The 25,054-nt window shown below is 36.2% G+C and overlaps 1 protein-coding gene and 1 pseudogene across 4 annotated transcripts in view; one reads left to right on the top strand and one right to left on the bottom strand.

The window, feature by feature from the left end:
* SBF2 (SET binding factor 2) overlaps positions 1–25,054 on the bottom strand; it is a 502,739-nt gene that overhangs the window by 366,486 nt on the left and 111,199 nt on the right. The window lies entirely within an intron of this gene.
* LOC136393352 (large ribosomal subunit protein uL6 pseudogene) lies at positions 23,787–24,349 on the top strand (annotated as a pseudogene).

Raw genomic sequence — 25,054 nt, 5'->3', positions numbered from 1 at the left:
AATGGACTAAAGATGGGATGGGGTGAAAAAGAGGGTGGAAGATAAAACATATTTGGGGTGGGCTACGGAGAGGACAGGAGACAAACCTGGAGTGACTGGGTTTTTTTTTTCCTCTGCTGGACTACGAGGAGGAGGGAAGCTTGGGCTCTCTGGATTCTGTCTGAGAGCTATGGACAGGGAAACTCAGAGTGACTGGGTCTCCTTCTGCCAGGAGGAGTGATGAGACACAGGGGCATAGGGAGAGATAAACCAAAGCAGCCAGAGCACAGGGTCATGACCAGTATTCTTATACAGGTCTGCCTGTAGCCTGCACTCAGCAGAGACAAGAAAGCTAAAGTGCAGCACCCCCAGCCTCCCAGATCCCACCTCCCTCACCTCACCATACAGAGGGTAGCAAACCCCACAGCTAGCTCTCTAGAGCTACTTCCTCCCCTGAAGAACAGAGATTCTCTAAGTCCGGTCCCCAGGTGTACTAAGACATGATAAGGAGTGCCTGGAAGACTGAGATCACGATTGCTAGAGCCGTAAATATGAAAAGCTGAAGCTGTAGGGCCAAAGCTATAAAGCCAAAAAATGTAGAAATTAAACAACATCCTTTTAAAAACTGAATGGGTCTAAGAAATAAAAGCAGAGATCAAAATATATATACAAACAAAAATGACATGACATATCAAAACTTCTGGGATGCAGTGAAACAGTAATAAAAGGGAAGTTTATATCATTACAGGCTTATATAAAAAAAAACAAGAGAGATCCCAAGTAAACAGCCTAAAGTAACTAGAAAAAGAAAAAACAAAGGCAACCCAAATTCAGCAGAAGAAAGAAAATAGTAAAAATTAAAGCAAAACTAAATGAAATAGAAAAGAACAACAACAAAAATAGAAAAAAACAATATAACAAAGAACTGGTTCTTTGAAAAGATCAATAAAATAGACAAACCATTGGCTAGACTTACTAAGGGAAAAAGAAGAAGGACTCATATAAACAAAACCGAAATGAAAGAGGAGAAATTACCACAGCCATCATAGATAAACAAAGGATCATAAGGCTCCAGTGGCACAATAGGTTAGCGTACAGTACTTATACAAAGGATCACAATAGAATATTAAGAAAGATTATATGCCACGAAATTCAACAACCAGAGGAAATGGATAAATTCCTATAACTACACAGTTTTCCTAGACTGAGTCACAAAGAAGTGGAAAACCTAAACAGACCTATAAGCAGGGAAGAAATAAAAACAACTATCAAAAACCTCCCCCAAAATAAAAGTCCAGGACCAGATGGCTACACTGGTGAATTCTACCAGTTAGTACCTATCCTTCTCAAAGTCTTCCAAAAAACAGAAGAAGAAGCAATACTCCCCAACACATTTCACAAGGCCAACATAACCCTGATACCAGAACCTGGCAGGGATAACACACAAAAAGAAAAGTACATGCCAGTTTCTCTAATGAATACAGATGCAAAAATCCTAAACAAAATACTAGCAAATCGAATACAACAACACATTAAAAAAATAATACATCACAATCAAGTGGGATTCATTCCAGGAGCACAAGGATGGTTCAACATATGTAGATTAATCAACATAATACACCACAACAACAAAACAAAGAACAAAAATCATATGATCCTATCAACAGATGCAGAAAAGGCATTCGATAAGATACAACATCCCTTAATGTTTAAAACATTCAGTAAAATAGTAATTGAGAGAAAGTGCTTCAACATAATAAAAGCCATATATGACAAACCATCAATTAATATCATACTAAATGGTGAAAAAATGAAGGCTTTTCCTGTAAAATCAGGAACAAGACAAGGCTTCCCATTCTCTCTCTCTCTACTCTTATTCAACATAGTTCTGGAAGTTTTAGCCAGAGCAACCAATCAAGCAAGAGAAAGAAATAAAAGACATCTATATTAGGAAAGAAGAAGTAAAAGTATCACTCTTTGATGACATGATCCTGTATATAGAAAATCCCAAAGACTCCACCAAAATACTATTAGAAACAATAAATCAATACAGTAAAGTAGCAGGATAAAAAATCAACATACAAAAATCCACTGCTTTCCTATACATAAACAATGAAACATTGGAAAATGAACAAAAAAAATTCCTTTTACAATTGCAACAACAAAAAAAATATCTAGGAATAAACTTAACAAAGGATGTAAAGGACCTATATACTGAAAACTACAAAACATTATTGAAAGATACTGAAAACACAATGAAATAAAAAATATTCCATGTTCATGGATTGGAAGAATCACCATAGTTAAAATGGCCATATTACCCAAAGCAATATATAAATTTAATGCAATCCCCATCAAAATTCCAATGCCAATTACCAAGTTTCTTTGGGACCAAAAAAAAACCAAATAGCCAAAGCAATCCTGAGGGAAAGAATGAAGCTGGAGGTATCACACTACCTTACTTCAAATTACACTATACTGCCATGAAAATCAAAACAGCATGGTATTGACAGAAAAACAGACATACAGACTAATGGAACAGAATCAAGAGTCCAGAATTAAGACCACATGTATATGGACAAATCATCTTCAACAATGGAGCTAAAAACACACAATGGAGAAAAGAAAGTGTCTTCAATAAATAGTGCTGGGTAAATTGGAGAGCCACATGCAAAAGAATGAAACTTGACTATAGTTTGTCCCCCTGCACAAAAAGTAATTCAAAATGGATCAAATACCAAAATAGAAGATCTGAAACAATAAGTTACATAGAGAAAACAGAGGTAATAAGTTCATAGACCTTGGCCATCAAGAGCAATTTATGAATTTGACCCTAAAGGCAAGGGAAGTAAAGACAAAAATAAATGAATGGGATTATATCAAACTAAAAAACTTCTGCACAGCAAAAGAAACTGACAACAAAACAAATAGGCAGCCAACTAAATGGGAGATGATATTTGCAAACAACAGCTCCGATTAGAGGTTAATATCCAAAAAATTAAAGAATTCACAAAGTTCAGCAACCAACAAGCAAACATTCTCATTAAAACTGGGGAGATGACCTCAATCGACACTTCTCCCTAGAGGACATACAAATGGCCAACAAATATATGAAAAGATGCTCATCTTCACTAGCTATTCGAGAAATGCAAATCAAAACCACAATGAGATACCACCTCACACCTGTTAGGTTAGCTATTATCAACAAGACAGGTAATAACAAGTATTGGAGAGGCTGTGGAGAAAAAGGAACCCTCATTCACTGCTGGTGGGAATGCAAATTAGTACAACCATTATGGAAGAAAGTATGGTGGTTCCTCAAAAAATTAAGAATAGAGCTACCATATTACCCAGCAATCCCTCTACTTGGTATCTACCCCCAAAACTCAAAAACATTGGTACGTAAAGACACATGCTGCCCCATGTTCATTGCAGCATTATTCAGAGTGGCCAAGACATGGAAACAATCAAAGTGTCCCTCAATAGAGGATTGGATAAAGAAGCTGTGGTTCATACATACAATGGAATACTACTCAGCCATAAGAAATGACATAGTGACATTTACAACATGGATGGACCCTGAGAATGTTATACTGAGTGAAATAAGTAAATCAGAAAAAGTTAAGAACTGTATGATTTCTCACATAGATGGGATATAAAAGTGAGACTCATGAACGTAGATAAAAGTGAAGTGGATACCAGGGGAAAGGGACCTCGGGGAGGTGGTTGGGGGAAGGATGATGGGAAGGGTGTAAAGAGGGACAAAAATAAGGAGATGGAAAATGACTTGACTTTGGGTGATCAGTATGCAACATAATCAACAGTTTGAGTGATGGGTATGCAACATAATTGAATGACAAGATAACCTGGACATGTTTTCTTTGAACATATGTACCCTGATTTATTGATGTCACCCCATTAAAATTAATAAAAAAATTTTTAAAATGTTTACCTGAAACCTACGTACTCTTATTGATCAATTTAACCGTGTTAAAGTTAATTTTCTAAATAAAAATTTAAAATTAAAAGAAAAAAAAAGACTTCCAGTACTTTTAAATTAAGAGTGGTAATATTGGACATGACTGTCTTGTTCCTGACATTAAGAAAAAATGCTTGTAGTTTTTGCCCATTGAGTATGATGTTGGCTGTGGGTTTGTCATACATGACTTTATTATGTTCCTTCTATTCCCACTTTGCTGAAAGTTTTTAACATAATGGGTAGTAAATTTTATCAAATGTGTTTTCTGCATCTATTGATATGATCATGTGGTTTTCATCCTTTATTTTTGTTTATGTGGAATGTCACGTTTATTGATTTTCAGATCCTGTACCAATCTTGCATCCCAAGAATAAAGTCCACTTGATCATGATTTATGACCTTTTTAATATATTATTGGATGTGGTTTCCTAATATTTTGTGAAACATTTTAGCATCTATGCTCATCAAGGATATTGGCCTATAATTTTCTTTCTTTGTAGTGTTTGTATCTGGTTTTGGAATTAGGATAATGCTGGCCTCATAAAATGAGCCTAGGTGTCTTCTTTCATTTTGAATTTTTTGGAATAGTTTAAGAAGGATAGGTGTTGGCCTGACCTGTGGTGGCGCAGTGGATAAAGCGTCGACCTGGAAATGCTGAGGTCGCTGGTTCGAAACCCTGGGCTTGCCTGGTCAAGGCACATATGAGAGTTGATGCTTCCAGCTCCTCCCCACCTTCTCTCTCTCTGTCTCTCTATCTTCTCTCTCTCCTCTCTCTCTCTCTCTCTCTCTCTCCCCCTTTCTCTCTCCTCTCTAAAATGAATAAATAAAATTAAAAAAAAAAAAAAAAAAAAAGGAGCCCTGGCCGGTTGGCTCAGTGGTAGAGCGTCGGCCTAGCGTGCGGAGGACCCGGGTTCGATTCCTGGCCAGGGTACACAGGAGAAGCGCCCATTTGCTTCTCCACCCCTCTGCCGCGCTTTCCTCTCTGTCTCTCTCTTCCCCTCCCGCAGCCAAGGCTCCATTGGAGCAAAGATGGCCCGGGCGCTGGGGATGGCTCTGTGGCCTCTGCCTCAGGCGCTAGAGTGGCTCTGGTCGCAACATGGTGACGCCCAAGATGGGCAGAGCATCGCCCCCTCGTGGGCAGAGCATTGCCCCTGGTGGGCATGCCGGGTGGATCCCGGTCGGGCGCATGCTGGAGTCTGTCTGACTGTCTCTCCCTGTTTCCAGCTTCAGAAAAATGAAAAAAAGAAAAAGGAAAAAAAAGGAAGGATAGGTATTAAAGTGGTTCATTGATTGATTTCCATATGAAAACATCCTTGTATTTCAGAAATAAATCCCATTTGGCCATCATGTATAATCCTTTTAATATGCTGTGAATTAGTCTGTAATTTTCTTTCAGACTCTTTGTCTGGCTTTGGTTATCAGGGCAATGCTGGCCTCAAAATGAGTTAGGCGTACTTCTCTTCAGATTTTTGGAAAATTTTGAGAAGGACTGGTTTCAATTTTTCTTTAAATGTTTGGTAGAATTCACCAGGAAAGCCATCTGGTCAAGGGTTTTTCTTTTCAGAAGATTTCTGATTACTGCTCAATGAACTTACTAGTTATAAATCTATTGAAATTTTCTATTTTTTGTGATTTAGTCTTAAGTTTTCTGTTTCTAGAAATTTGTATATCTCATCTAGGTTACCCAATTTTTTGGCTTACAATTGTTCACAGTACTTTCTTATATTCCTTTTTATATCTGTATGGTCAGTAGTAATGTCCCCACTTTCATTTCTGACTAGAAGTTTGAGTCTTTTCTTTTTTAAAAGATTTTATTTATTGATTTTAGAGAGAGGAGAGAAAGAGAGAGAGAGAGAGAGAGAGAGAGAGAGAAACTGGGGGAGGAATGGGAAGCATCAACTCCTAGTTTCGTAGTTACTTATCATATGTGCCTTAACCAGGTAAACCCAGGATTTCAAACCAGCGACCTCAGCATTCCAGATTGACACTTTATTCATTGCATCACCACAAGCCAGGCAAGTCTTCTCCCTTTAACTCAGGCCACAAAGCTATAAGTTTATCAATTTTGTTGATCTTTTCAAAGAACAATTTTTGTTTTCGCTGATTTTCTGTGTTTATACATTCTCTATTTTATTTATCTCTGCTCTAATCTTTATTATTTCCTTCCTACTGCTGGGTTTGGGTGTAATTTGTTCTTTTATCTAGTTCCTTAAATTACAAAGTTTGTTATGTATATTTTACCACAAGTAAAAAACAAAAATTAAAACATGGTTTTCAATTAACATCTCCCTAAACTCTCTGATCACATGTCTGGCTCTCAAAAAAAAAATTAAATTTTTTTTAAACTGAATTAGCCTGGCCTGTGGTGACACAGTGGACAAAGCATTAACCTAGAATGCTGAGGTCACCAGTTTGAAACCCTGGGCTTGCCAGGTCAAGGCACATACAACAAGTAACCAATGATCAACTAAAGTGAAGGAACTAGAGTTGATACTTCTGGCTTCCCCCCTCACCTCTGTAAAATCAATAAATAAAATATTTAAAAATAAGGACTGAATTAACAACAGAATTAGAAGATAAGCCATAGACTAAGAGAAAATTTGTAAAAGACACATCTGATAAACCAGGGGTCCCCACACTACAGCCCACGGGCCACATGCGGCCCCGAGGCCATTTATCCAGCCCCTGCCGCACTTCTGGAAGGGGCACCTCTTTCATTGGTGGTCAGTGAGAGGAGCATAGTTCCCACTGAAATACTGGTCAGTTTGTTGATTTAAACTTACTTGTTCTTTATTTTAAATATTGTATTTGTTCCCGTTTTGTTTTTTTACTTTAAAATAAGATATGGTACAGTGTGCATAGGGATTTGTTCCTAGTTTTTTTTTATAGTCTGGCCCTCCAATGGTCTGAGGGACAGTGAACTGGATCCCTGTGTAAAAAGTTTGGGGACCCCTGTGATAAACGAATGTTATCCAAAATATACAAAAAACTCTTTAAAACTCAACAATAAGATACAAAGAACCCACTTAAAAAATGGACCACAGCCCTTCACAGATACCTCAACAAAAATATACAATTGGCAAATAAGCATATAAAAAGATGCTCCACTTCATATGTTTTCAGGGAAACCGAAATTGAAAAAACAATGTGATACCACTTAGTATTTATTAGAATAGCCACAATCCAGAACACTGTCTGAACCAAATACTGGCGAGGACATGGAGCAATCAGAACTTTCATCCATTGCCAGTGGGAATGTAGAACAGTAAAAATGGTACAACCACTTTGAAAGACAGTTTGGCACCTTCTTATATCTTCTAGTAAAAGAAGATATACACTTAGCATACAATGTAAAATCACCTCCCTTGCTATTTACTCACAAGGTTAAAATTTTTATATTTAAGTAAAATACTGCACATTGATTTTTATAGCAGTATTATAATTGCCAAAACTTGAGAGCAACAAAGATGTCCTTTAGTAGGTGGGTAGATAAACCATGGTATATCCAGACAATAAAATATTATTCAGCACAAAAAAAGATATGAGCTATCTATCAAGCCATGAAAAGATATGAGGAACCTTAAATGCCCCTTACCAAGTAAAAAAAGGCAATCTGAAATGGTGACATGATTCCAACTATATGATATTCTGGAAAAGGCAAAACTGTGGCAGGAGACAATAAAAAGAGCAGTGATTGCCGCTGAGTTTGGGGGTAAGGGGACAACAGCACAGAGGATTTTTAAAGAAGCAGAAATACTCTGTATGATATTGTAATGATGGACGTATGTCTTTGTGTTTGTCTAAATACATAGAATGTACAACCCCAATGGTGAACCCTAAGGTAAACCACAGACTTTAGGTGATCATAATGTATCACTGTAGGTTCAACAATGGTAAAAAAAAATGTAATATTCTGGTGAGTGCTGTTGATAATAGGTGAGCCAATGAGTGGGTGGAGACAAAGTATGATATAGGGAAAATCTCAGTGCTTTGTTCTAAATTTTGTTGTAAACCTAAAACTGCTCTAAAGGAATCAAATCTTTTTGTTAAAGAAAAACAAAACAAAACAAAAAGGAATGACTTGGCAAACATTCCCCCTGTTAGTTTAAGCTTGTCCTCACAATCTTCAGAAGCCATACTAATTCCCCCCAATGCTTCCTACCTTTTCTCATGCTGTTTCCTCCCTGAACATGCTTCTACTGCATCCACATTCCACCTCCTCATTGAAATCTTATCTACCTTCCAAAAATTAGTTCTCTTCTATGAAGTCTTCCCCCAAAATTCCAATTTTACTTCTACTTTTTGTCCAAACATCCTTTTGTGCGAAAATGTCACTTGAGTATAATCAATTTAAGATGTTATTTATTAACACCGTTTATATGTTAAATATACAGTCTTTATCTACTGGAACAAGATTGAACACACCCTAAGAGATAGGGATTATGGCCCATTTCCTTTGTATTCCTACATAGTCTATCTTAGTACTAACTAATAGGAAAAAGAAAACAAAGGTACTGAAGAGGTCAAGCTTCAATGTCACTAAGTCAATGCAAATACCAGTTGTTCCACTTTTAGCTTGTATGACACAAAACAAATTACTTAATTTCTCTGAGCCTAACTTTTCTCATTTGTAAAATGGAAAGAATAAAAGTATCTACACTTTATAACATTATGTGAGGATTAAATAACAAATATTAATAAAATATAAGCACTCAAGAAAGCTTAGCTTTTAGTATTACATTAGAAAGTATCTGTTAGTAGTTAGTATAATTGGGGTTTAGCAAATTTCTAAGTTTAATGATAAATAAAATTTTCAAATTATGGTAAACCTATAAAACAATGAAAATAACATGACAAACATGTACTTATTTGCCAGTTCATTAGCTGTCCTCCAAACTACATTACTTCCATGTGATCAAAGATTAAGTCTGTTTTTACATACTGTCATAAAAAAAGCACCTCTCAAACCGTTGGTGAAGCATTCTGTACACAAAGGTAAATAACCATTGAATAAATTAATGTAATAGCTAATATTTTATAAAATCCAAAGTTTATACATATGCTTACCTCATTAACAACAACAACCCCTCCTCCCTTCAAAGCTATTGATTCTGCCTTCCTGAAAACTAAAAACAAACATTAATATTTCTGCAAGGGTCATCATAGTCCATCAACCTATGTCAGCCCCAACCTATTTTACATGTCCTAATACCAAGAATATACAGGACATAAAGACTTTGTAGTGTAACATCACACACTGGTTAAAAACATTGAGGACTGGAATTAGATGAGAGTATAGTACTGAGCTTCAAAGTCCTAAACAAAATAAAGTTTAGACTTCAAGTGGGAAATAATATGTTTTGTCACTTTTATTGATTTATAAGCTTAATTTATAAAAAATATTATCAACAAAATAAAAGGTAGTGAATTTATAGTTGTAAACCTTTCATCAGTTTAAAACAGGTAGGGGAAATAGCTGCGTTTTCTTTCAAACTACATGTCCTAATAATTTTATATGAATAAATGTTTATTATTTCTATTTGTTTTCTTATCTGGTTTAATTCAGTTATCAAAACAGGAATTCCTGTCCACCTGAACCAACACAGACAGTAACCAAACAAGTGACCACAGGCTCAAAGAGTCATGTCTCCCACAGAATACTATTTCTTGCTCCTTTGCTATTAGTTCTTTGGTGGTAAGCAATCTTGAGAAAAGTGGTTATGTTGTTACTTGCATGCATCTCCTCTCCTCAAAGCAATCAGTAGCTATTTATTAAACATACAGCCATGAGCTGTGCTTAAAGTTTGAGGAAACTAAGAAATTTAATTTAACTGAGTATAGCAGGTGCTCTAACAGCTTACAACCTTATTATATCATCCCGTAATTTAAAAAAATTTATCTATTTCTATTACCCTTAAAGCTCACTTTACCTTGACCCACCTAAAAAACATCAGCAGTGATTTCAACCTGTAAAATATATTGCAGATCCATCCACTTCTCTCCATGTACACTGCCATTGCCCCTTTTAATACAGCTACTGTAATAACAAACTGGCTAACAAATGAACTACCTGGCCTTCTTACTTCCACTCTTGGTTATGGATAGGCTAGTGTCTGAGCTTTCTAAATCACAGACTAGCATTTCAATTTTTTTCATTAAGCTTAAAATATTTATTATGACAATTTTCAAATTTAAAAAAAATGTAATGAATATGCATATATCTACAACCCACACTTAACAATTATTAAGACTGTCACAATTAATTTCTATTTTTTTAAGTGAGGTATATTTAACATATAACATTATATTTGTTTCAGGTATATAACAAACTGATTCAACGTTTGTATATAATGTAAAATAATCAGGCCCTCCTCTAACTTTGCTGAAATCAATTAATCATAAATCATCTAACTTCCCAAAAAATTTATAGCCAGATAAAAAAAAGATTCAGTTTTTCGTTTTCTGGAAAGTATAACAAATGACTTCTCAAAAAGAAATATTTTATGAATACTAATTATACATGTAAATTTCACACAGAGAGAGCTTATTTAATCAAATATACTAAAAACCAGGTTGAAAAACCTTAAAATACTTTCAAAGTTCAATATATTCCTGACAAAATCGAATTTTTTAACTTTTTATTTTGAAACAACATAATCTAAGCAAGTTAGAAAGATAGTAGAAAGAGGCTTCTTGTACTCTTCACTGTCTTCCCCAATGGTTACTTGTTATATACAACTACAGTACAATATCAAAACCAGAAAACTGAAATTGGTACAAATGTGTGTGCACAGCTCTGATATTTTATCACTTGTGTGTGTGTGTGTATATATTTGTGTAATTATCATCACAAACAAGAAATGAACCCATTCTGTCAGCACAAAGATCTCCCTCAGGCTACACCTTTATAGTTCTACCTAGTTCTTTCATCCACCTCAATGCCCCAGCAACCCCTAATTTGTTCATGACCTCTATAATTTTGTTATTTTGAGAACGTTATATACAAATATTGATCGACTAATGAACAACTATTCATCTTACGACCATTCGACTTTATGACCACAATCGCTAGCCATGACTGTTCCGCGACTGGCAACGCAAGCATTGCCCAGCTGGGCATACGACAGTGTGGTCCAGCTTCCGGCAGCACTACCTTCTCTGCGTGTACCATTTCAACTGTTATCCCAGACTCAGTACAGCAATTTGTGTTTTGTGTCTTGGATATTTTTCATCAAACCCCTCCCAAGATGTCTACCAAGAGGAAATTGTCTTTGCAAATATTAAACCAGTTGTACTGATAATGCAGTGTTTTACTTAAACCTGATGAATGTAAAAATAAAAAATGGTTTAGAGATGATACAAATGACATAAAATGAACAAAGAAAATTATGATATTAACAATGAAAGAAAATGATGATAAAATATGACTTAAAGATTTTTATAACATCATTTCACAGTACTGTACATATAGCCTACTCAACTTACGACCAAATCAAGTTACGACCGGTCTGTCGGAACCAATCGTGGTCTTAAGTCGAGCACTAGTTGTAAATGGAATCATATGCTATGAGCCTTTTTGAGATTGGCTTTTTTCACTCAGCATAATGCCCTTAAGACTCATTCAAGTTGTTGAGTGTATCAATAGTTTATTACATTTTATTGCTCAGTTGTATGCCACGGTATACTATTGGTAGGCAGATAGATAGATGAACACAGTTTGTTTAAGCATTAACTTAGTCTAAGACATTTTAGTTGCTCTCAATTTTTGGAAATTGAAAATAAAATCATGTAAAGGTTTTTGTGTGGAAATAACTTTTTATTTCTCTGGAGAAAATGCCCAAGAGTACAATTACTGGGTCAGTGTATATTTAGTATTTTAAGATACTGTCACAAACTCTTTTTTCCAGAGTGACTACCATTTTACATTCCTTTCTGCATATGTGAGAGATCCAACACTTCCACAACCTTGCCAGCATTTGATATTGTCACTATTTTTTATTGTAGTTGTTCTAATAGGTTTATAAGTAATATCAAATTGGAGTCTTAATCTGCATTTCCTTAATGGCTGGAGAGTCCCAACATCCTTTCGTGTGTTCATTTGCCATCTTTTCCACGAAGTATCATTTCATGTCTTTTAGCCATTTTCTAAATGGATTGTTGTTGTCATTTAAGATTGAGATTTCAGAGTTCTTTATATATTCTACATACAAGTCCATTGTCAGATATGTGATTAGCCAATATTTTATCCCAGTCTCATCATTTGCATCATAAGGTATTTAGCACAGCAAAAGTTCTTAATTTTAATAAATTCTAATTCACATATTTTCTTTTATATATCCTGCCTTTTGCATCAAGTTTAAGAAATCTTCTTTGCCTGACCAGGCGGTGGCGCAATGGATAGAGCGTCGGACTGGGATGCGGAAGGACCCAGGTTCGAGACTACGGGGTTGCCAGCTTGAGCGCGGGCTCATCTGGCTTGAGCAAAAAAGAAAAGCTCACTAGCATGGACCCAAGGTCACTGGCTCTAGCAAGGGGTTACTCAGTCTGCTGAAGGCCTACGGTCAAGGCACATATGAGAAAGCAATCAATGAACAACTAAGGTGTCGCAACAAAAAACTGATAATTGATGCTTCTCATCTCTCTCTGTTCCTGTCTGTCTGTCTCTATCTGTCTCTCTCTCTGTCCCTGTAAAAAAAAAAAAAAAGAAAAGAAATCTTCATTGTCTTGGTTCCCAAAGGTGTTCTATGTTTTCTTCTAAAAGTTTTACAGTTTAAACTTCAATCTGATTTATTTTGAGTTATTTTTATATGAACTATGAGCTCTGAGTCAAGATTAAATTTTGGGGCGGGCCTATGAATATCCAATTAATTTCACACCATTTGCTGAAAAAACTATCCTCCACTGAATTGTTTTAGCACTTTTGTTAAAGATCAGGTAGCTGTTACCATAGGGGGCTATTTCTGGGTTCACTATTCTGTGTTATTGATATATGCATGTAAGCTTCTACCAATACCACACAGTCTTAATTACTGTAGCTATAAGTCTTTACATAAAGAAGAGTAGGCCCTGGCTGGTGGCTCAATGGGTAGAGCATTAGCCTGGTGTATGGACATCCCAGGTTAAATTCCTGGTCAGGGCACACAGGAGAAGCGACCATCTGCTTCTCTCCCTCTCCCCCTCTTTTCTTCTTCCAGTCCTGCAGCCAGTGGCTCGACTGGTTTAAGCATGGCGTCAGTCAGGTGCTGAGGATAACTCTGTTGGAGTGCATCAGCCACAGGCCCTAAAAATAGCTCAGTACCTGAGTGTCAGCCCCAATGGGGGTTGCCAGGTGGATGCTGGCCAGGGTGCATGCGGGAGTCTGCCTCACTATCTCCCTTCCTCTCGCCTGAAAAAATAAAGTGATTATTCCCAATGTATTCTTCATTTTCAAGTATTTAGTGATCCTACTTGCTTTGCCTTTTTATATAAATTATAGAACAATCTTATCCATGCCTAGATAAATATCTTTTGGGATTCTGACAGGAATTTTGCTAAACCTACATATCAGTTTGGGTATAATTAGCATCATCACTAGATTGAGTCTTCCAGTCCATAAACATGATATGTCTCTCCATTTATTTAGACCTTTGACTTTTATTCATCAGCATTTTGTAGTTTCAACATATCGGCCTTGTGCATGCTTTGTTGGATTTACTCCTAACTACATAATTTTTAATTGATTATAAATGATATTGCATTTGTTTTCACATGTTCATTGCTGGTATATAAAAATACAATTAGTTTTTGTATTCATATGCTGTGAATATGTATAAGTCATTAGTTCTAAAAACAATTTTGTGAATTCTTTGGGATTTTTTACTTAGATCATAATGTCACCTGCAAACAGGAGCTGTTTTATTTCTTCCTTTCATCTTTATATCTTTTATTTCCTTGTTTGTTCCATTTTGCTGCCTAGAACTTCCAGTACTATAGGAAATAGCAGTAGAGAGCAGACATCCTTATCTTATTGCCAATCTTAGGAAGAAGCATTCAATCTTTCATTATTAAGGATAAAGTTACCTATAGGCTTTATGTAGATGTTTACTTGAGATAGTTTATTCTGAGGTTTTAGTTTTATCATGAGTTGAATGATAAATTTTATCAAATGCTTTTTCTGCATTGATTGATATGGTCACGTGATACATTTATTCTTTACAGGTTAATATGATACAGATTACATTGATTTTATTTTCAAATACTGGAAAAGTCTTGCATCCCAATAAACCTATTTAATAATGGGATGTAATTATTTTTATATATTGCTGAGATCAATTTGATAAGGTTTTGTTAAGAAGTTTTATGCCTATATTCAGGAAAAATATTGGTTTGTGGTTTTCTTTTTTGTACTGTCTTGTCTGGTTTTGGTATCAGGATAACACTGGCTTCCAAAATGAATTAGGAAGTGTCTCCTCATCTTTATTTTTTTTTGGAAAGACTTGTGTAGAATTGATGATCATTCTTTTTTTACACATTTGATAGAAGTCTCCAATAAAATCATATAGGCCTAAAAATTTCTATTTTGAAAAATTTTAAATCACAAATTCAATTTCCTTAATAGTTATACTGTTATTCAAATTATATATTTCATATTGAATGAGTTTAGCTTGTGCTATTCAAGATTTTGGTCTATTTCATCTAATCTTTCAAATTTATAAGTGGAGTCATTTATAATATTCTCTTATTAACTTTGATGACTGTCAGTCTTAGTAGGAGGGCTTATCAATTTTATGATCCCTTCAAAGAGCCAGCCTTTTTTTTCCTTGAAAAAGAGAGGGGAGGGGAGGGAGAGAGATGAGAAGCATCAACTCGTAGTTGCTTCACTTGCTCATTGATTGCTTCACATATGTGCCCCAACCAGAGTGCTCACACCAAGCCAGTTATCCCATGGCTCAAGCCAGCAGCTCCAGGATCATGTTGATGACCCCATGCTCAAGCCTGTGGCTGGCCTCGCACTCAAGCTGGCAAGCCTGCACTCAAGCCAGCGACCTCAGAACTCTTTCCACTGCACCTCCACTAGTCACAGACTTTTGTTTTATTGATTTCCTCTATTGTTCTCCTATTTTCAATTTCATTCATTTCTACTCTTATGTTTATTTCCTTCCTTCTTGTTCTATTGAGTTTATTTTGTTCCTCTTTTTCTAGTTTATTGCAGTAGAAGCAGAGCTTATTTCAAACTTGTTCACTTTTCCAGTGTTGCTTTAGCTCCATCTCAAATATTTGATATGTTGCATTTCACTTAATGTAGTCTTAGTGTTTATTTTATTTATTTATTTTCATTTCTTTGACCCATGGATTACCTAAAATTATATTGTTTAGTTTTTTTGTTTTTGTTTTTGTTTTTTTTTTCATTTTTCTGAAGCTGGAAACAGGGAGAGACAGTCAGACAGACTCCCGCATGCGCCCGACCGGGATCCACCCGGCACGCCCACCATTGGGCGACGCTCTGCCCACCAGGGGGCGATGCTCTGCCCATCCTGGGCGTCGCCATGTTGCGACCAGAGCCACTCTAGCGCCTGAGGTAGAGGCCACAGAGCCATCCCCAGCACCCGGGCCATCTTTGCTCCAATGGAGCCTTGGCTGCGGGAGGGGAAGAGTGAGACAGAGAGGAAAGTGCGGCGGAGGGGTGGAGAAGCAAATGGGCGCTTCTCCTATGTGCCCTGGCCGGGAATCGAACCCGGGTCCTCCGTATTGTTTAGTTTTGAACTGTCTAGAGTTCTTCTATTATTGAATTCTACTTTCATTCCATTGTGGTCAGAAAACATATTCTGTGTGATTTCTATTCTTTTAAAAATTATTCAGAATATAAAAATTTTAACCTGAAAACTTATAGATTTACAGAACATACATGTTCCATAAAAGTTGACTAGATCCTTTGGTTCATACTATGTCCTTGTTCATTTTGTCTATCAATTGTTGAGAAAAGGATACTGTAGTCTTTTAACTGTAATTGTGGATTTGTCCATTTCTCCTTTCACTTCTATCAGTTTTGCTTCACGTTTTTGTAACTCTGTTGTTTGGTGCATCATTTAAAACTTATATGACTTCTTGACAGATTGATGCTTTCGTCTTTACATAATGTCCTCTCTGTCCTGGTCTTTCTTATTTTGTTTCTTTTTGTTCTAAAGTCTGTTTTATCTGATATTAATATAGCTACTCCTATTTTCTTTTGATTGTTTTCATGCCATATTCATTCCATTATTTTTCTTTCAAACTAGCTATATTATTATATTTGAAGTGAGTTCGTACAAAAAGTATAAAGTGGATCATGATTTCTTTTTTTATCCACTCTGCCAATGTTTCTTTCAACTAGTATTCTCACACAATTTACTTTAGTGTAATTATTTATAGAACACGGCTTCATTCTACCATTTTACTTTGTTTCTTTGTTCTATTTTATTTTTATTTTTCCAGACTTTCTGTACATTACTTGAACATTTTTTAGAATTCCATTTTTTTATTTATAGTGCTTTTGAGAATATTTTTGTATAGTTTCTATAGTGGTTGGTCTAAGTATTATATCATATAACTCTAATATCAGAATAAATTAGCATTAACACTTATTCAATTAAAGTATAGAAACTTTATCTCCCTTTATGTCCCTTTAGCAGTTTTCATTTATAATAGTCATTTAAATATTTTCTCTATATACAGTGAGAAAGAACTACATCAGATAGTGAACTATTAATTTTGCTTTAATTGTCAAACGTAGTTAAGAAAACTTAGAAGAGAGAAAATTATTGTATATATTTATTATTATTCTTTCTGTCATTTTTTCTTTTGAAAGTTCCTTTCTGTTTAGAGAAATTCCTTTAGTCATTCATGTGGGGTAGGTCTGCTGGTGACAAATTCTAAGGAGTTTTCTAATATCAACAACCAGTGCTCTGAAAACAAAACTGAGTGTTCATCCAATAATTCTATTCCATTCAGACACTATCTGGAGTTAGCTCAGTGGCAGAAGGCAGTGGGAAATGGGTGTTTCCATGCCTTCTCCAGACAGACCACTTACCCACAAGTTGATGAGTTCACCAACCTGGAAACTCTCTAAATCTCAGTGTACAAGAGCTCTTACAGCCTGATCAGTGGTGGCGCAGTGGATAGAACGACCTGGGACACTGCGGTCCCAGGTTCGAAACCCTGAGGTTACCAGCTTGAATGTCAGCTCATCTGGCTTGACTGTGGGATCATCAACATGACCCCATTGTCACTGGCTTGAGCCCAAGGTTGTTAGCTTGAGCAAGGGGTCACTGGCTCAGCTGGAGCCTCCCAGGCCCTCATCAAGGCATGTCTGAAAAGCAATTAATGAACAACAAAAGTGCCACTACTCTGAGTTGATCCTCTCATCTTTCTCCTTTGTCTCTCTCTCTCTCTCTGGGGGAAAAAAAAAAAGAGTTCTTAACAGAGCTCTCAATTTCCAGATCCTCCCTTTCCCTTCTTGGAGGCTGGTGTGTGGGCTGAGTGAGATTCAGCCAGTTCACACCAGTTTGGCAGAATCGATACCTAATTTTTGTTGAGTTTGGTGAACTGGCTGTTAAAATGGCACTTGTGGCCTGACCTGTGGTGGTGCAGTGGATAAAGTGTCGACCTGGAACACTGAGGTAGCCGGTTCGAAACTCTGGGCTTGCCTGGTCAAGGCACATATGGGAGTTGATGCTTCCTGCTTCTCCCCCTCCCCCCCCTCTCTCTCTCCTCTCTGAAAAATTAATAAAGTCCTTAAAAAAAAAGTTATATGTTAAAAAAAAATGGCATTTGTAATCAGGGCTCTCTCTAAGGTGGGTGCCTGGACAGCCACCCAATGTGGAAATCACAAACTTACACTCTTTACTCTTTTTTTTTTTTGTATTTTTCTGAAGTGAGAAGCGAGGAGGCGGAGAGACAGATTCCCGCGTGCACCTGACCAGGATCCACCCAGCATGCCCACCAGGGGGTGATGCTCTGCCCATCAGGGGCATTGCTCCATAGCAACCAGAGCTATTCTAGCACCTGAAGCAGAGGCCATGGAGCCATCCTCAGCGCCTGGGCCAACTTTGGAGCCTTGGCTGCAGGAGGGGAAGAGAGAGGTAGAAGAAATGAGAGGGGGAAGGGTAGAGAAGCAGATAGGTGCTTCTTCTGTGTGCTCTGTCCGGGAATTGAACCCGGGACTTCCACACGCCGGGCCAGCCGACACTCTACTGTTGAGCTAACAGGCCAGGATCCCTTAGTCTTTTTTAATGTTCATCTGAGCAACAGTGTATTCTAAGTGCCCATAGTAATGTTCATTCTGTCCATAGGTGAAAAAAATTGCAAGTGAGGACGCCAATCAAGAAACAGTATGGAAATATCTTAAATAAGTTTTATTGTTTTAATCAGGTATTATTTAGTATTTTAATTAATATTGTAAAACATAACAATCTAGTTTTGTGTACCTCTTTTATTGTTCTTATTTAAGGATTAAATGCATGAAATAATAAACTACCTTTCAGTATATCTTTTTTTATACTTAAAACAGTTCTTAGGGCAGAGAACCAGTTGTTAAATTATTTGAATCAAATCACTACTTCTAATCACTTGATTTTTCCAGTCAAGGGTGCCATCCTGAGGCTATCTAGAGTCCCCACCCTAAGTTACCTCAGTAGCATAAATGCAGGTATATTTTTTATTCTCAGCCTCTAAATGTATTTTAACCAAACCTTAAAGCTACAAATTTAAGCTCAATTTATAAAAAAATGGGTGTCATACAATTCATTTGACAAAAATATTTGTCAAATCAATTAAACTGGATTTACTTTTCTACCAGAAAAGTCTGAATTTATTTTTAAATTTAAATAAATACATTAATATTAGTCTCTATTTGTGACAAGCAACTGTTTAATAAATTTCAAGGTAAGGCTGAGAGAATACAGGAGGATGGGGACAGGAGGCATAGAAATGACAGGATGTGGAGGAAATCCGTTGCCAGGATTAACTAAGGTGTCTCCAGTTTCAATTTTTTTTTTTACCAAGTCTTTATTTGTTTTGTTTTTACTACAATTTTTACTACAAGTATACTAATATGAAAGAACTCTGGAAATCATCTCTTTCAAAGCACATTAAAATTTTATTATCATCTATCAAACCACATCATCAAAATTATAGCTTACCTCAAGCTTCTAATGAGGTACACTGCTTGCTAAATACTACACTTCTTTTTGTCCTAAGATTCAGTTTCCTAGATCTCCTCATAAATACCAACAGGTGTAGGACCAGAAATCCTGTCATGAGGCCAATTATGGTGCAGCATCTACCCAGTTCTCCTCTAAGACTCCTGACTGATACATCCTCTCAAAAAGACCTTAAAAACAGTCATCATAAACTCTGTACAAAACTCATATTCATCAAGAAATAATGTCATAGAGTTAGTTCCTAAGCCTAAAGGTGCTCAAATAAGACTTCTTGCAGCATTTGATATAACATTCAAGTTAGTAAAAACAGATGGAAAAGTGTTATAGAGTTATACACTTGAAACCTGTATAATTTTATTAACCAATGTCACCCCAATAAATTCAATAAAAACTATAAAACAAACGAATGAATGAACCCTAAGCTAAAAATAGTCACAGGATGTAAAGGACAGCATAGAGAATGTAGTTAATAATATAGTACTGACTATGTATGGTATTCGGTGGATAGGTATAGAATTAGAGGTGTAAGGCTGGTGGCCGTGGCCAGGCAGGTTCACACTGGATTCAGGTAGACAGTAAAAGAACTGTGGAGCCCGAGGCCATTTCCTTTATTAGAGTCTCGCAGCAGCGGACAAGCAAGCAGGTAGGGAAAACCCGCTTCTCTCAGGGCTGACGAACAAACAGGCCAGGGTAAGTAAGTGGGACTCCTTCTCCAGCAAACAACAGCACAAAATGGCCCCTACCAATGGCAGCAGGCAATCCACAATCTACAATCTGCCACCCTGAGGGCAAGCACCTGCAGCCTTACATAGACTATATACACATGGTGTTGCCTGTGCTCATGCACTAATCAGGCAAATTACAAATGAGCAAGTCTAACATAATGTTTTTCCCACATTTGGGGATCACTTTGTGAATTATATAATATATACTGTTCACTTGAAACTAAAAAAAATTAACACTGAATGTCAAGTGTAATTTAAAAATAAAACAAAACAAAAAAATCACCTAAGATTTAGGCAACATGACATCCTATCTTAGGACTTTGCAAGCAATACAAATGCCTTTCTTTAACATAGTCAAGTTCCATTTATGCTCCAATTATACTTGCTGCATAATAAACTATCCCCAAACCATTTTATTATGCTCATGAAGTCTGTGGATCACAAATTCAGAAAGTACAGGGACAGAATACTATTCTCATTCTTTGACTAATACCAACATAGAATATTTAAGTTCAATAGATTAAGATTGGTTATTTCTGCCTGGCCTGTGGGGCACAGTAGATAAAGCATCGACCTAGAACGCTAAGGTCGCCAGTTTGAAACCCTGGGCTTGCCTGGTCAAAGCACATATGGGAGTTGATGCTTTCTGCCCCCCCCCTTCTCTCCTGTCTAAAATGAATAAATAACACCTTTTAAAAAAAATATTATTTCTGAAGAATAGGATTACTGAAAGTTAATTTAACATTGAAATTCATTTTAAGATGACTGTAGTTGAACATTTGTTTTAAGTACATTGATTTGTTTTGTTTAAATAATTTAAAATATTTCTCTGAATAAAATTATGCAGACTACAAAAGCTATACTTTAAGTAATTCAGCTGGAAATGCTTCACCTTGGCTATAACTGATTATGTGTTTTAATTCTACTTTAACACAACTGTCCAGCATTTTGCCCCTGAATAAAAGTTTGAACTTAAATACTTCAAAGAAAAACATTTATAAATATGGCAGGTATAAGATAGAAGCAATTAGTTGTTGGTACCCCACCTCACTCCCAAGTCTATAAAAAGGTCAAGTGCTAAGTAAAAACAAGAACAGACATGAAATGGGAGGCTAAAAAACCAAATAAGGATAAAGGCAGAACTATAGCAATTACCTAATATATTAAATTCACAATCACACATGACTTAAACCTTCTGGAATTGGGGTGTAATCATTATAGAAACACAAGTCAGCACTTCTTCTAAGACTCCTAGATAACTAAAGGGCTCCTCCCAACTTTCTATGCTAAAGGTTGAGATGCATCTCCCATGGAGAACACATTTATATGTGCCATCAAATCTTAAATTCTCACACACATGATCTCTAACCTTCGAGGATTCAGTGACATTTGAAAATGTCTATATTCGACATTTGAAAATGTCAATATTTGGCTATGCATACACTCACTTCTAAAAAATGTTCATAGTATAGTCCAAGTAATTTAATTCTAAAGTGGTTCTGTAATGCTGACTAAAATATCTGTTGGTGTTTCTTTGCTCACCTAGCCCTTTCTCCTCTGCACCCTTCTTCTTCCACTGAATAAGGATGACCACAAGATTCCAAACACCCATTCACTCCTTTCACTGAAGTTTCTTTCCTCCAAGAAACCACATACCTGAAAGGGCCTGGAAAACAGCAAAGTGCTATTCAAACATTATTACTGCACAGAGTTTACTTTCTTGACTGTAAGAACAACTCCCATTCATGCAGTTCAAAATTTAGTTTTAAGTTATAATAAAACAGTAGAAATAACACCCTGTAAATGATATTTCTTCTAAACAATCTAAAAATTTCTATTATCCTATAATAGAATAACGTTTTAACTGCCCTCATATTTTTATTCTTCCATGCCTACTGATGTTTTCACATACAGGAAAAGTTAGAAATGAGGAAGACTGCCAAGCACTTTAAACTGTTTATATCTTTAAAAAGATCCAACTTGTCACGCTATCAGATCCTCTGCTTTACTGAAAGAAACTGAATGTCACAGTTGGCTAGATACAACTCATTTCTATATTAGAATTCACTCTTCCAATTGCTAAAGCCTTAAAAAAAAACCCTAAATTGGTTGGAAAGTAGGCTTTTCAAATGTTAATTTCTTGTCACAAACCAAAAAAAACCTCAGTATTTTCTTACATTTATTTAAATATTTTTAGATACATGTCTAAATTTTATCATAAATAAATGTAAGTTCTTGTGGTGTAACTGCAAACCACTAGCAGTTTCATTTTTAGCGATGGGGGTGGGGGAGGGTGGGGATGAGAAGCATCAACTCATAATTTTGGCACTTCAGTTGTTCCCTGATGGTTTTGCATACATGCCTTGACCAGGGGGTTCAAGCTGAGCCAATGACCCCTTGCTCAAGCCAAAGACATTGGGCTCAAGCCAGCAACCTTTGTGCTCAGCCAGCAATCATGGGATCATGTCAATGATCCCACACTCAAACTAGCAACCCTGTGCTCAAACCAGATCAGATGTCACTTAAATCGGTGACCTAAGGGTTTCGAACCTGGGACTTCAGGGCCCCAGGCAAACACTCTATCCACTGCACCACCATTGGTCAGGCTCAGCAACAATATTTTAAAAGAAAAAAAATTATTTTATCTAATCTGATCAGCTACTACTAATAAGCAAACTGATTTAAATGACCATCTCACATCTCATCTGTTTTGATCTTCCTTTTTTCATATAAGGCACTCTCAGAGGTGCATAAGTCAATTCTATGATAGGCATTATAAAACAAGAACACTAGGGAAAGTTTATGTATATTTTGAGTTCTTTCTTAAAATTTCCTTTGCTCTTTGACTCCTTCTCTAATGATAAGAAAAAGTAGAATGTCTAGGTAGAACAGAATTATAAACGTCAAATAAATTAATAGGAACTATATTAGGTTCCAATTTCAGTTTTTCAAAAATTACTTGTGTAAGTATATGAGGAAAATATATCTTGGTAAACTTTCATGTAAACAAAACCCAAAGTAAAGCAGGTGTGGAATAGTGACTAAAGGGGTCAATATGTGTGTTGGGGCAAAGTAGTATAGTTGTTTTAAGGAAAGAAAAATAATAATGCAATTTTGGTTGCATTAAGAAAAATAACAGCTATCTCAAAGGGAGAAATATAATCATTTTCTTTCATTGCAATTTCTACATCTACTTATAAAAGGCACAGTTAGTTTTAAAAGGAATACTGTCAAAGTAGAGATTCTCACAGAAAAGCAACCAAGACACAAGACATACTCATTATCATCACAGAAGATATGACTACAGATATTGGAAACATTAACTCTCATGACTTTGCTGTTCTCCTGTGTGATGACTGCAGAATCTATATCCCCAACTCTGACCTGTCCCCTGGATTTCAAATGCATAACCACATGCCAGCTGAATATATTTATTTGACTTTTCCACATACATCTTGGCCTCAACCGGAGAGATAAAATAGGGTACGGAGCCTGAACACTGGAGTCAGACTGTCATGATTTAGCATGTATAGAAAGGATGTATTCTAGGCTCTACTAGTTATCAGCTATGTAGACCTTGAAAAAATTACTTGATCTCTTTGTGCCTCAACTTCCTCATCAATAAGATGAAAATAATACTTTATAAGTTTGTCATGAGATTTAAATACCTACGTAATTTTGAAAGCTCTTAAAATAGAATTAGACATATCCTAACTGATGTGTGTGAAATTTAAAGAAAAAACATATCAAATAACCATATTAAAACTCTCCATTCCCCAAACTGTGCCTCTTCCTGTAATATTTATTTCAGAAGACGACTTTAAAACAAAAAACATGGCCTCTTTCCATACCCTAACCTCTTTTTTATCAGTGAGCCCTTAAAGTTCTTGCCATAAAGGTAAAGTCTTTGCTGTATCTACTCTGAGTATGAAGTTCATTCTCAGCAATCAGACTGTCGACATTCTAGAAAATGTCGATATTCTGAAGGACAGACAGTAACTGTGAAGGCCCCAAAGGGATCTTTTAGAGGGACTTCAATCACATCAATGAGGAACTCAGTCTCCTTGGAAAATAAAAGAGGTTCTGGGCTGACAAATGGTGGGGAAAGAGAGAGGAATTGGCCACTGCTTGCACTATCTGCAGTCACATGCAGAACGTGATCAAGGGCGTTGCACTGGGCTTCCATTACAAGATGAGGTCTGTGTATGCTTACTTCTCTATCAATGTCATTATTTAAACTCTTGTTTAAATCAGAAATTTCTTCGGTGAAAAATACATACACAGGGTTCAGATGAGGTCAGGCATTGCTTGTTCAGTATCTGAAACCCAGAAAGATGAGTTAATTCTTGAAGGAAATGACATTGAACTTGTATCGAATTCAGCTGTGCTGATTCAGCAAGCTACAACATTTAAAAACAAAGAAATTAGAAAATTTTTGGATGGTACCTACATTTCTGGAAAAAGGAACGGTTCAGCAGACTGATGAATAAGATCTTAGGTGTCCAGTTATAGAAACAGGAAGATGCCAGGTGACTCCTCAGACTTACTTCAGATATTTTAAAGATCCAATAAAAGCTGTGTATTGATTGGAGGGAAAAAAATAAGATCTTGCCACAAAAGGGGAAAAGAGGAGGAAAGAGAGAAGAAGAAAAAGAGAAAGAGAGGGAAGAAAGACAGAATGAATTATGGGAGGAATTAAACTAAAATGTTGATAGTGGTTCTCTGGTTGAAGAAATTACAAGTAATCATACTCTTAAAGGGGGCATAAATGGTGTTGGAAGAAGACTTGAGTAGGGTGGTGAACACACAATATTAGGATGATGTATTATAGAATTGTATAACTGAAACCTATATAATTTTATTAAGCAATGTCACCCTAATAAATTCAATAAAAAAATTTTAAATGAATAGTTCACACACAAAAAAACAAGTACCATATTCTTTATGTACCTTTCTATATTTCTGTGATCTTCTAAAATTAAAAATGTACTTTCTTTTTCATCAGAGAGAAAAAAAGTTGTCCTTTGTTAGTTGGTTCCTGCCACTCTCCACATCTCCTGTAACCTCTCATAGGTACCTCTGCACAAGTGACTATCTCTACCTAGAACATAATCCCCATTCACCTTCACCTGGCTAATTCTTACCCATCCTTTAAAACCACTCAATGGGTACCATTTCTTCTGGAAAGTGTCTTC

The sequence above is a fragment of the Saccopteryx leptura genome, chromosome 1 (genome assembly GCF_036850995.1).
Source record: "Saccopteryx leptura isolate mSacLep1 chromosome 1, mSacLep1_pri_phased_curated, whole genome shotgun sequence".
Lineage (NCBI taxonomy): Eukaryota > Metazoa > Chordata > Mammalia > Chiroptera > Emballonuridae > Saccopteryx > Saccopteryx leptura.
The sequence above is the reverse complement of the archived record's forward strand: the minus strand, read 5'-3'. Positions and strand labels throughout refer to the sequence as shown.